Source organism: Podarcis filfolensis (genome assembly GCF_964270895.1).
Source record: "Podarcis filfolensis genome assembly, chromosome: 17".
In the NCBI taxonomy this organism is placed as follows: domain Eukaryota; kingdom Metazoa; phylum Chordata; class Lepidosauria; order Squamata; family Lacertidae; genus Podarcis; species Podarcis filfolensis.
The window spans coordinates 8,092,039-8,102,108 of record NC_139621.1 but is presented as its reverse complement, the minus strand read 5'-3'; positions in this window follow the sequence as shown (position 1 = coordinate 8,102,108).

Genomic DNA, 10,070 nt, shown 5'->3' with positions numbered 1-10,070 from the left:
GGCAGGAAGACATTTTTGAGGCAACAGACTGAAACCCATCCATGCCTGACTCTCCTTTTGTCTCTGTTTTAAGGGTTGTACAAATGCTAAATAAAAACCCATGGACACCTGAGGAGGTGTCAATGACTTACCTGTAACCTGTGAAACTTACCTGTAACTCTATCCGATGTCCCTCCTTTCTGTGACGTATTTCTGATGTATGACTGATGTTCTTGCAGGCCAGGCCACGGGGAGATCAGACAGTGGATCAAAAGGTATAAAAATTCTGGTTTCCTTTTGTTCTGGGTTCTCCTCCCTTCTGTGTGTAGGGTCCCTGTTGCAACAGCTTACAGTGGTACCTCGCAAGACGAAATTAATTCGTTCTGCGAGTTTTTTCGTCTTGCGAATTTTTCGTCTTGCGAAGCACGGATTCCCTGGGTATTAATAGTTTTAAGAAAAAGGAAACAAACTCGCAAGATGTTTTCATCTTGCGAAGCAAGCCCATAGGGAAATTCGTCTTGCGAAGCAACTCAAAAAACGAAAAACTCTTTCATCTTGCGAGCTTTTCATCTTACGAGGCATTCGTCTTGCGAGGTACCACTGTATTTTCTATTAGGGTGCAGGTGGCGCTGTGGTCTAAACCACGGAGCCTATTGCCGATTGGAAGGTTGGCGGTTCGAATCCCCGCAATGGGGTGAGCTCCCGTTGCCCTGTCCCAGCTCCTGCCAACCTAGCAGTTCGAAAGCATGCCAGTGCAAGTAGATAAATATGTACCACTGCAGCGGGAAGGTAAATGGCATTTTCGTGCGCTCTGGCACTCGTCACGGTCCTCTGTGCACCAGTAGTGATTTAGTCATGCTGGCCACATGACCTGGAAAACTGTCTGTGGACAAACACCAGCTCCCTCGGCCTGAAAGTGAAATGAGCGCCACAACCCCAAAGTTGCCTTTGACTGGACTTAACCGTCCAGGAGTCCTTTACCGTTTACCCTTTATTTTCTATTCATAAAGATTAGGCTTATTAGCTGTCTAGCTTCCAGATACTCTTCTTGGCCTCTGTTTCTTCTCTCCAACCAATAGAGACTTTCCTGAGGGAATCTATATGGGGCTCTAGAAACCCCATAAGGGAGATAGAGGGTCCCCCCCCCCTTATAACACTACATTTAACATAGATCAGAGACAGCAGAATTACAGCCTGCTCCAATTTATAAGCTAAGAGAAAGGCATGTTAAACGAATGGGCAGCAGAGGGCGCTCAGCCTCCACCTGGTCTATTTTTAAATCCTTAAAGTCAGGTATGATTTAATTTAGTGAGATTGGTCACAGGTTCAGCCTGGGTACAGAGCACACAAGTATAGACTTTATTTCTGACATTTTATAATGTCAGACTCTTATAAATCCAGATAGTTCTAACGCTTACATAGCAAAATCAGAACTATTGGTATTGACTTGGAACTCTTGTATAATTCAAGTGTGCAATATATTTATTATAATATTCAAATCAGATTAAGGGACGTTGAAAAACAAAACATTGAGTCAACTGTAAATAAAATTTGCTGCCCCAAATTTTATGGTTTAAATCCGACAGATAACAGGGTCACTTATATTTCAAAATTAATAATTGTAGTCCAATGCAGGGCCTTTACGTTAGCCCAACTGAATGTTTCCCCCTCAGCTTTTGTCAAGGGCAGATATTTAAGCATCCCCAGAAATGATAGACATTGCAGATGTTTTTTGAATGTGCCGGGCACAGTAGAACATATTCTTTTCTACTGTCCATTGTACAACCAGCTACACAAACGTGTGCTATCCCCTTTTCTGGGTAGTCTAACATCATGGCATAATGAAAATATCAGTTTCTATCTGTCTGACATTAACCCAGAAGTAACTGCCAGGGTGGCTTGCAAGAGTTTTCATCAATAGTATCTCTTAGAGTGGTGAATGGCACTATTTAGCGGGAGGAAACCCCGATGAAAATCCTCGTTATTGCATATTTTTACATGGCTGTTTATTTGTATATATTTTAAAATTTTATACATGGACATTTTTATGATGGCCTATATTTGTAATGCCTAATAAAGGTATGGCAACGTAAATAAGACAACATTCCTTTTTGCCCCATGTAAAATGCCCTCTGCTTTTAGGTTGGCCAGTCTGGAGAATTTCCCACGAGCTTCAAAAATGGAATTAAGTAGTTATATCAGGCAACAGAGGGCAAAAAGTGGTACATTGGGCACCTGTGCAGCAATTGAAACGTACCGGCAGACAAGAGTCTGGAAGAGAACATGAAGATGGGCTAGACTCATGTTAAGTTCTGAAGTGATCAGTATGATTCTGCTCATGCCTTCCTTAAGGAAAATCTTTTCCCCAGTAGCTGGATTGTCAGAGTTTTAAGGTATTATTAGTTAAAGCAGTGCCAGATTTACACATAAACTAAACAAGCTATGGGGACGCGGGTGGCGCTGTGGGTTAAACCACAGAGCCTAGGACTTGCCGATCAGAAGGTCGGCCATTCGAATCCCTGCGACGGGGGTTCGGTTCCAGCTCCTGCCAACCTAGCAGTTCAAAAGCATGTCAAAGTGTGAGTAGATAAATAGGTACCGCTCCAGCGGGAAGGTAAACAGCGTTTCCATGCACTGCTCTGGTTCACCAGAAGCGGCTTATTCATGCTGGCCACATGACCCGGAAGCTGTACGCTGGCTCCCTCAGCCAATAAAGCGAGATGAGCGCCGCAACCCCAGAGTCGGCCACGACTGGACCTAATGGTCAGGGGTCCCTTTACATTTAAACAAGCTATAGCTTAGGGCCCCACTCTCTTGGGCCCCCCAAAAAAATTTAAAGGGAAAAAACCCTGCATGCACATTTCCGAAAGATAAAAAACAAAATAAAACCTACATACAACAACAGTGTTTTGTGTTGTATAGGCTCCTATGATGTAAGTAATGGGCCCTGCCTGCTAGCCTGCTCCCTAAAATATCACTGGTTTGCTCATTTCTATATATAGGGTACCTATCCTATTTTGTTATGTGCAAATAACTTTAGATACCTATTAGGTTCATAAATTACCATAAAAGCATATGCTGTTGTTTAGTTGTGTCCGACTCTTCATGACCCCATGGACCAGAGCACACCAGGCACTCCTGTCTTCCACTGCCTCCTGCAGTTTGGTCAAACTCATGCTGGTAGCTTCAAGAACACTGTCCAACCATCTCGTTCTCTGTCGTCCCCTTCTCCTTGTGCCCTCCATCTTTCCCAACATCAGGGTCTTTTCCAGGGAGTCTTCTCTTCTCATGAGGTGCCCAGAGTATTGGAGCCTCAGCTTCAGGATCTGTCCTTCCAGTGAGCACTCAGGGCTGATTTCCTTAAGAATGGAGAGGTTTGATCTTCTTGCAGTCCATGGGACTCTCAAGAGTCTCCTCCAGCACCATAATTCAAAAGCATCAATTCTTTGGCGATCAGCCTTCTTTATGGTCCAGCTCTCACTTCCATACATCACTACTGGGAAAACCATAGCTTTAACATATCAGCATATATTCAACACAAAAAATCAGCGACAATTTGTTGTTGACAAAGTACAGCTGGACATATAAAGGGCCCCATTACCTTCAGTAGCTTAGGGCCTCATCAAACCTAAATCTGGCCCTAAGTTGAAGCAAGGCGAGCTCAACTCCAACATCGAGAAAGACTCTGAAGCAGGTGTTTTTGCTGCTTAAGGTTGATGGGACGAGGCAATGGCTTCTTTCACATGTTGTTTTGGGCAAGACTGCAATGCCCGTCACTTACAAAGTCTACAAATGCCACAAGAAATATTCTTCTGTTAAAGGTGCCCCAGGACTTTTTCTAACAGGCAGAGATGCCAAACTCCATAACTCTTTGTTTGCTTATTTGAAACCCTTCGGCCACAAAGGGAGCCAATAAAAACTTCAAAACCAGAAAAGGACCATCAGCAATGCAGAATGCAAGTAAGAGGAGGAGATTAAATAAATCACAGCAATTAAATACATCGGGAGCAGGCAAACCCCAGCCACGTAATTAAATCCCATAAAAAACTGCTGGAATAGGAAAGTTTTCAATTGATGTTAATTATACTAAATTATTGTTAACTGATGTTAATTATTTTAAATGTATCCATTTAAAATTAACTACTGCCTGAGGCAAAGCTTTTTTGGGGGGGGGACAGAGGGTGGCACAGTCTCCAGATCAAAGGTGACCCGTGATGCGGCAAAAATACAACTCACGGGAGATTGCAAGGTAGGAGTTGATTGTGATTAAAACCACTGAAATGAAATAACTTAAAGTGGGATGTGGCCAGGAGCTTCCTACAGGACTGGGAGCACTCTGTGCTCGAAAGGACAAATTCTGTGCCAAGGTAACCCAAATTCTGCATCAGGAAATACTGAATTCTGCATCCGGCATATACAGTGGTACCTCGGGTTAAGTATTTAATTCATTCCGGAGGTCCGTTCTTAACCTGAAACTGTTCTTAACCTGAAGCACCACTTTAGCTAATGGGGCCTCCTGCTGCTGCCGCGCCGCCAGAGCACAATTTCTGTTCTCATCCTGAAGCAAAGTTCTTAACCTGAAGCACTATTTCTGGGTTAGCGGAGTCTGTAACCTGAAGCGTATGTAACCTGAAGAGTATGCAACCTGAGGTACCACTGTATTGTACACATCGGGCATGTTTTCCAGTTTTGCATAACTTGCATTGTTTATTGTCTGCATGGTTTATTCTGCCTCCATTTCTTCCAGGAAGAGGAAAGGAGCGATTCAGGGCACCAAAACTCCCACCACCACGAGGCTAGCAACTGGAAAACTTACTTAGTTACATCCCTTGCATCTGGGGTTCTCCCAGGCATTACCCACAGCTTTTCAAGTATCTTCTTTGGCGATCACTCATAGCCAAGTAATATTGTCTTCCAAAACAGGGTTTTAGCAGTGAGTCCATAAGTGAATGTGGAGGCCAATTCTGGATCCACATGTCCTTCCACAGCGGGACCTAGGTTTCCAGGTGGGAGTTAATCACAGTGAGGGTTTGCCAAGCGTGCCTTCCTCTTAGCACGTTTCTCCCTTGTGTCCTGAGTTTGAGTGTCTTCAAAGCCCATGACACCTTTGGTAAAGGCTGTTCTTCAGCTGGAGCGCTCGCAGGCCAGTGTTTCCCAGTTGCCGGTGTTTATACTACATTTCTTTAGATTTGCCTTGAGAGAGTCTTTAAACCTCTTTTGTTGACCACCAACATTCCACTTTCCATTTTTAAGTTGGGAATAGAGTAGTTGCTTTGGAAGATGACAATCAGGCATCCACACAACATGACCAGTCCAACGAAGTAGATGTTGAAGAACCATTGCTTTGACACAGGTTATCTTTGCTTCTTTCAGTACACTGGCGTTAGTTCGTCTGTCTTCCCAAGTGATGTGTAAAAATTTTCAGAGACACCTTTGATGGAATCTTTCAAGGAGTTGGAGATGGCATTTATAAGTGGTCCATGCTTTACAAGCATACAGTAAGGTTGGTAGTACAATAGCTTTGTAAACAAGTATTTTGGTTTCCCTGCGAATGTCCCGGTCCTCAAACACTCTGCACTTCAATTGGCAGAAAGCTGCACTTGCAGAGCTCAGGCGATGCTAGATTTCGGCATCAAGGTCGGCCCAAGTAGTGAAAGTGATGAAAGTTTGATATAAGTTGTTTATTTTAAAGTTATTGTGACTTTCATATTGGATCAGATTGTTACTATTAATGTTTGATGTTTTATTATGTTTTTATGTCTTGGAAGCTGCTCAGAGTGGCTTGAGCAACCCAGCCAGATGACTGGGGTATAAATGAAATATTATTATTATTAGGCAGAATATGTATCTTTCATATTTCATGCCTCAGGCATCAAACTGTCTAAGTTCCAAGTCTGAATTTTTCCAAAATGAGTTGCACCTCTGCTGTTGATCTGAATAGCCAAAGTTTTCTCCTTTGGCAGCAATGAAACTCATTCATTCAGGAAACCACTGGGTGTCCTTGTGTTTATTTTCAATTTGTTTCTGCTACTGTATAATAGTTGTCCTGTGGTTTGGAAGTTCCAGCTCAACTTGGCTCCCTTGGGAAGAATTGTTCCACTACTACACCATCCGCACAAACCAGACTGTTATTGTAGGGGTTGCCCACAAACCCTACAAGCACTGTTTTTGGTTGCGTGCAGCAGGAGGAGAGCGCAAAATATGGTTTGAAGCTCAACATCAAAAAAACGAAGATCATGGCCACTGGTCCCATCACCTCCTGGCAAATAGAAGGGGAAGAAATGGAGGCAGTGAGAGATTTTACTTTCTTGGGCTCCATGATCGCTGCAGATGGTGACAGCAGCCACGAAATTAAAAGACGCCTGCTTCTTGGGAGAAAAGCGATGACAAACCTAGACAGCATCTTAAAAAGTAGAGACATCACCTTCCAACAAAGGTCCGTATAGTAAAAGTTATGGTTTTCCCAGTAGTGATGTATGGAAATGAGAGCTGGACCATAAAGAAGGCTGATCGCCGAAGAATTGATGCTTTTGAATTATGGTGCTGGAGGAGACTCTTGAGAGTCCCATGGACTGCAAGAAGATCAAACCTATCCATTCTGAAGGAAATCAGCCCTGAGTGCTCACTGGAAGAACAGATCCTGAAGCTGAGGCTCCAATACTTTGGCCACCTCATGAGAAGAGAAGACTCCCAGGAAAAGACCGTGATGTTGGAAAAGATGGAGGGCACAAGGAGAAGGGGACGACAGAGGACGAGATGGTTGGACAGTGTTCTCGAAGCTACCAGCATGAGTTTGACCAAACTGCGGGAGGCAGTAGAAGACAGGAGTGCCTGGCGTGCTCTGGTCCAGAGGGTCACAAAGAGTCGGACACGACTAAGCGACTAAACAAAACAACAACAAGCAGGAGTATAGGGCAACATATTACAATGGCGCATTTTCCAAAATAAAAATATTCTGCTTCAATTTCTTCCTCGTTGCACATACTGCCAAAACATTCCTTTGAAATTCCTGCAAAATGCACGAGTTTCTTCTCTGTCCACAAGCTGGCACTGTTTTGGATCCTGTTTGATTCTCTGTGCAGGAAGGAGGGTGGATGGCTGGATGTAGAATTCCAGTCCTTTCCTCAGCCTGACTCAACATCACCCCCAACAGGGCAGAATGAGACAGCTGCACCAGGCTGCAGATTTTGGGCAGTAACTGTTAGTTATTTAATATAAGGGTCCCAATTCTACAATTGATTCTATGATTCTATGGGCCACCTGAAAACTGAGAGTCTTGGTGGCTCGCTTAATGATTTCCCCACCTGTTATAATTGTAATGCATGCTAAATGCTGTGTGGGTTTTTTATTTCTTCTTTCATTTCTTATACAGTGGTACCTCGGTTTAAGAACAGCCCTGTTTATGAACTATTCAGTTTACAAACTCCACAAAACCAGAAATAGTGTCCTGGTTTGTGAACTTTACCTGGAAGCCGAATGGTGGAAGGGCACTGGCGGTGGGAGGACTCATTAGGGAAAGCGCACCTTGGTTTAAGAACGGACTTCCGGAACAGATTGTTCATAAACCAAGGTACCACTGTATATTGTATTTTGTTGCATTTCATTTTGAATTCCATAGAATTAAGTGAATTAAGTGTCCTGAGTCAGCCTTTTGAGCCCATCTGGGCGATCTCAGTCATTATTCTATGCCTCCAAAAATACCCAAAATCAGTTTTCAAATTCATTTGTAATTCTACCTACCAGGGAAGCAACATGGATACGTGATTTCTTCCTCAATGCAGAAACACTGGTCTGCCAAATAGCTATCAGACCTTCCTTCTGGAAAGTTCACGTTAAAGTAAATCATGTGGATCAGAATTCTCCCATGTTGTAGAGATAACAACCATAAAATCATTACTCATGAAGTTGTGCTCTCTCTCCTGATCCATCTCTAAAGAAACAGAATGCTACAGAGCAAAAGGCATTTGGGTATCATTAGCAAATTCAAATTACCCTCCCAGGTAACATAAAAGTGTTGTCATTTTTGTTGTTAAACTATACTTACATACATAGTTTGCTTTCTATGCAGCTCACATGCATAAAATGCTAACATGCAATTAAAATAACAATACAGTGGTACTTTGGTTCTCGAACTTAATCCGTTCTGGAAGTCCGTTCGACTCCCAAAACTGTTTGAAAACTAAGGTGTGGCTTCCAATTGGCTGCAGGAGCTTCCTGCACACAAGCGGAAGCCGCGTCAGACATTCGGCTTCTGAAAAACGTTTGAAAACCGGAACACTTACTTCTGGGTTTTTGGTGTTTGGGAGCTGATTTGTTCAACAACTAAGTCGTTCGAGAACCAAGGTACCCCGGTATCCTAAGATAAAAACTTGCAGCAAAGAAACTCCAGTAGAGAGAATAAGATCAAAGTAAATGAATAAAAAATGTACAGCCACATGAAACAGTAAAAAGTAAAATGTTACTAACTGGGACTGTTTTTAATGAAGCCTTGGTGCAGGAATGACCATAAAGAGAGCACCAGGCAAGCCTCTGCAGGGAGGCTATTCCACAGTGGTGCCATCACTTAGAAGGCCATCGCTCTGGCACGTTTTCCTTCCCACCGCATTGGTACCTATTTATCTACTCGCACTGGCGTGTTTTCGAACTGCTAGGTTGGTAGGAGCTGGGACAGAGCAACGGGAGCTCACCCAGTCACAGGGATTCGAACCGCTGACCTTCTGATCGGCAAGCCCAAGAGGCTCAGTAGTTTAGACCACAGTTCCACCTGCGTTCTACTCTGGAGTAAGGATGTAGGAGCCAGCTGTACATCATCTAGCCTGATGAGAGGACCTCTCCCCTCTAAACTGCATTCAATGGTATAAAGAGGTGTGGGATATAGCTATTAATGATAAATTAACATGTGCCATTAAGGTAAGATGAGGAATATGCAGGAGAAATGATTTTGAGGAGATATGGAGGGTGTTTGTAGAATTTGTACTGTTAAAACAGAAAGGGGTCAGACCATTGCAAGAGGTGTTGAAATTTTGGGAGGTTGGATAGTTACAAAGGAATGGTGTCAGTGGTGGGATGTACATTTTTATTCTTATTTATTTGATTATTACTTTGTTAAAATAAAATAATTTTTAAAAAGAGTTAATTAAAATGTGGTTTTTTTTAAATGAACTGCATTCAAGTCAGGCTCTTGGAATGTAGGAAGACCAGTACCAGAAACGTTATTGTCAGTTAACTTGTGTTTTGCTTTGCATTTACGTACATAAACCTAGACCAGTTTTCTTAAAAATAATTATAATATTATTTATAATATAATTTTATTATTTGAACCCTGCCCACCTGACTGGGTTGCTCCAGCCGCTCTGGATTCCTTCCAACATATACAAAGCCGTAATAGAACATTACACATTAAAAAGCTTCCCTATTTAGAAATTGTTGGTTTCTGGCCTTTTTATATATATATATATATATATATATATATATATATATATATATATATATATATAATTTGCTCTGTATTTCATATATTTGCATTTTTGGAAGGTTTGCTGTGAGCCAGTTTGGGAAAGTGACATATAAGTAAACTCAATCAATGGTATACAGCATTGGTAGCCAAACTAAGGCCCGGGGGCCGAATCCGGCCCAATCACCTTCTCAATCCGGCCCGTGAATCAGCGTGTTTTTACATGAGTAGAATGTGTCCTTTTATTTAAAATGCATCTCTGGGTTACTTGTGGGGCCTGCCTGGTGTATTTACATGAGTAGAATGTGTGCTTTTATTTAAAATGCATCTCTGGGTTACTTGTGGGGCATAGGAATTCGTTCATTCCCCCCCCAAAAAAATATAGTCCGGCCCCCACAAGGTCTGAGGGACAGTGGAAAAAGTTTGCTGACCCCTGGTATACAGTATAAGCCTAAGGTGATAAAAGGTGCTCTGATCTACAAAGTCCACTTGGTCCTGTAACGACAGGACTGGATCAACAAGCACCCCAAACTGGGAACGAGATCCTTACACAGGATGCACCCTGCTCTAGAACAGTGATAGGCAGAAGGTAGCTTGGAATTACTTTCAGAACTCACTGTGACTTGCGGTAGATTGG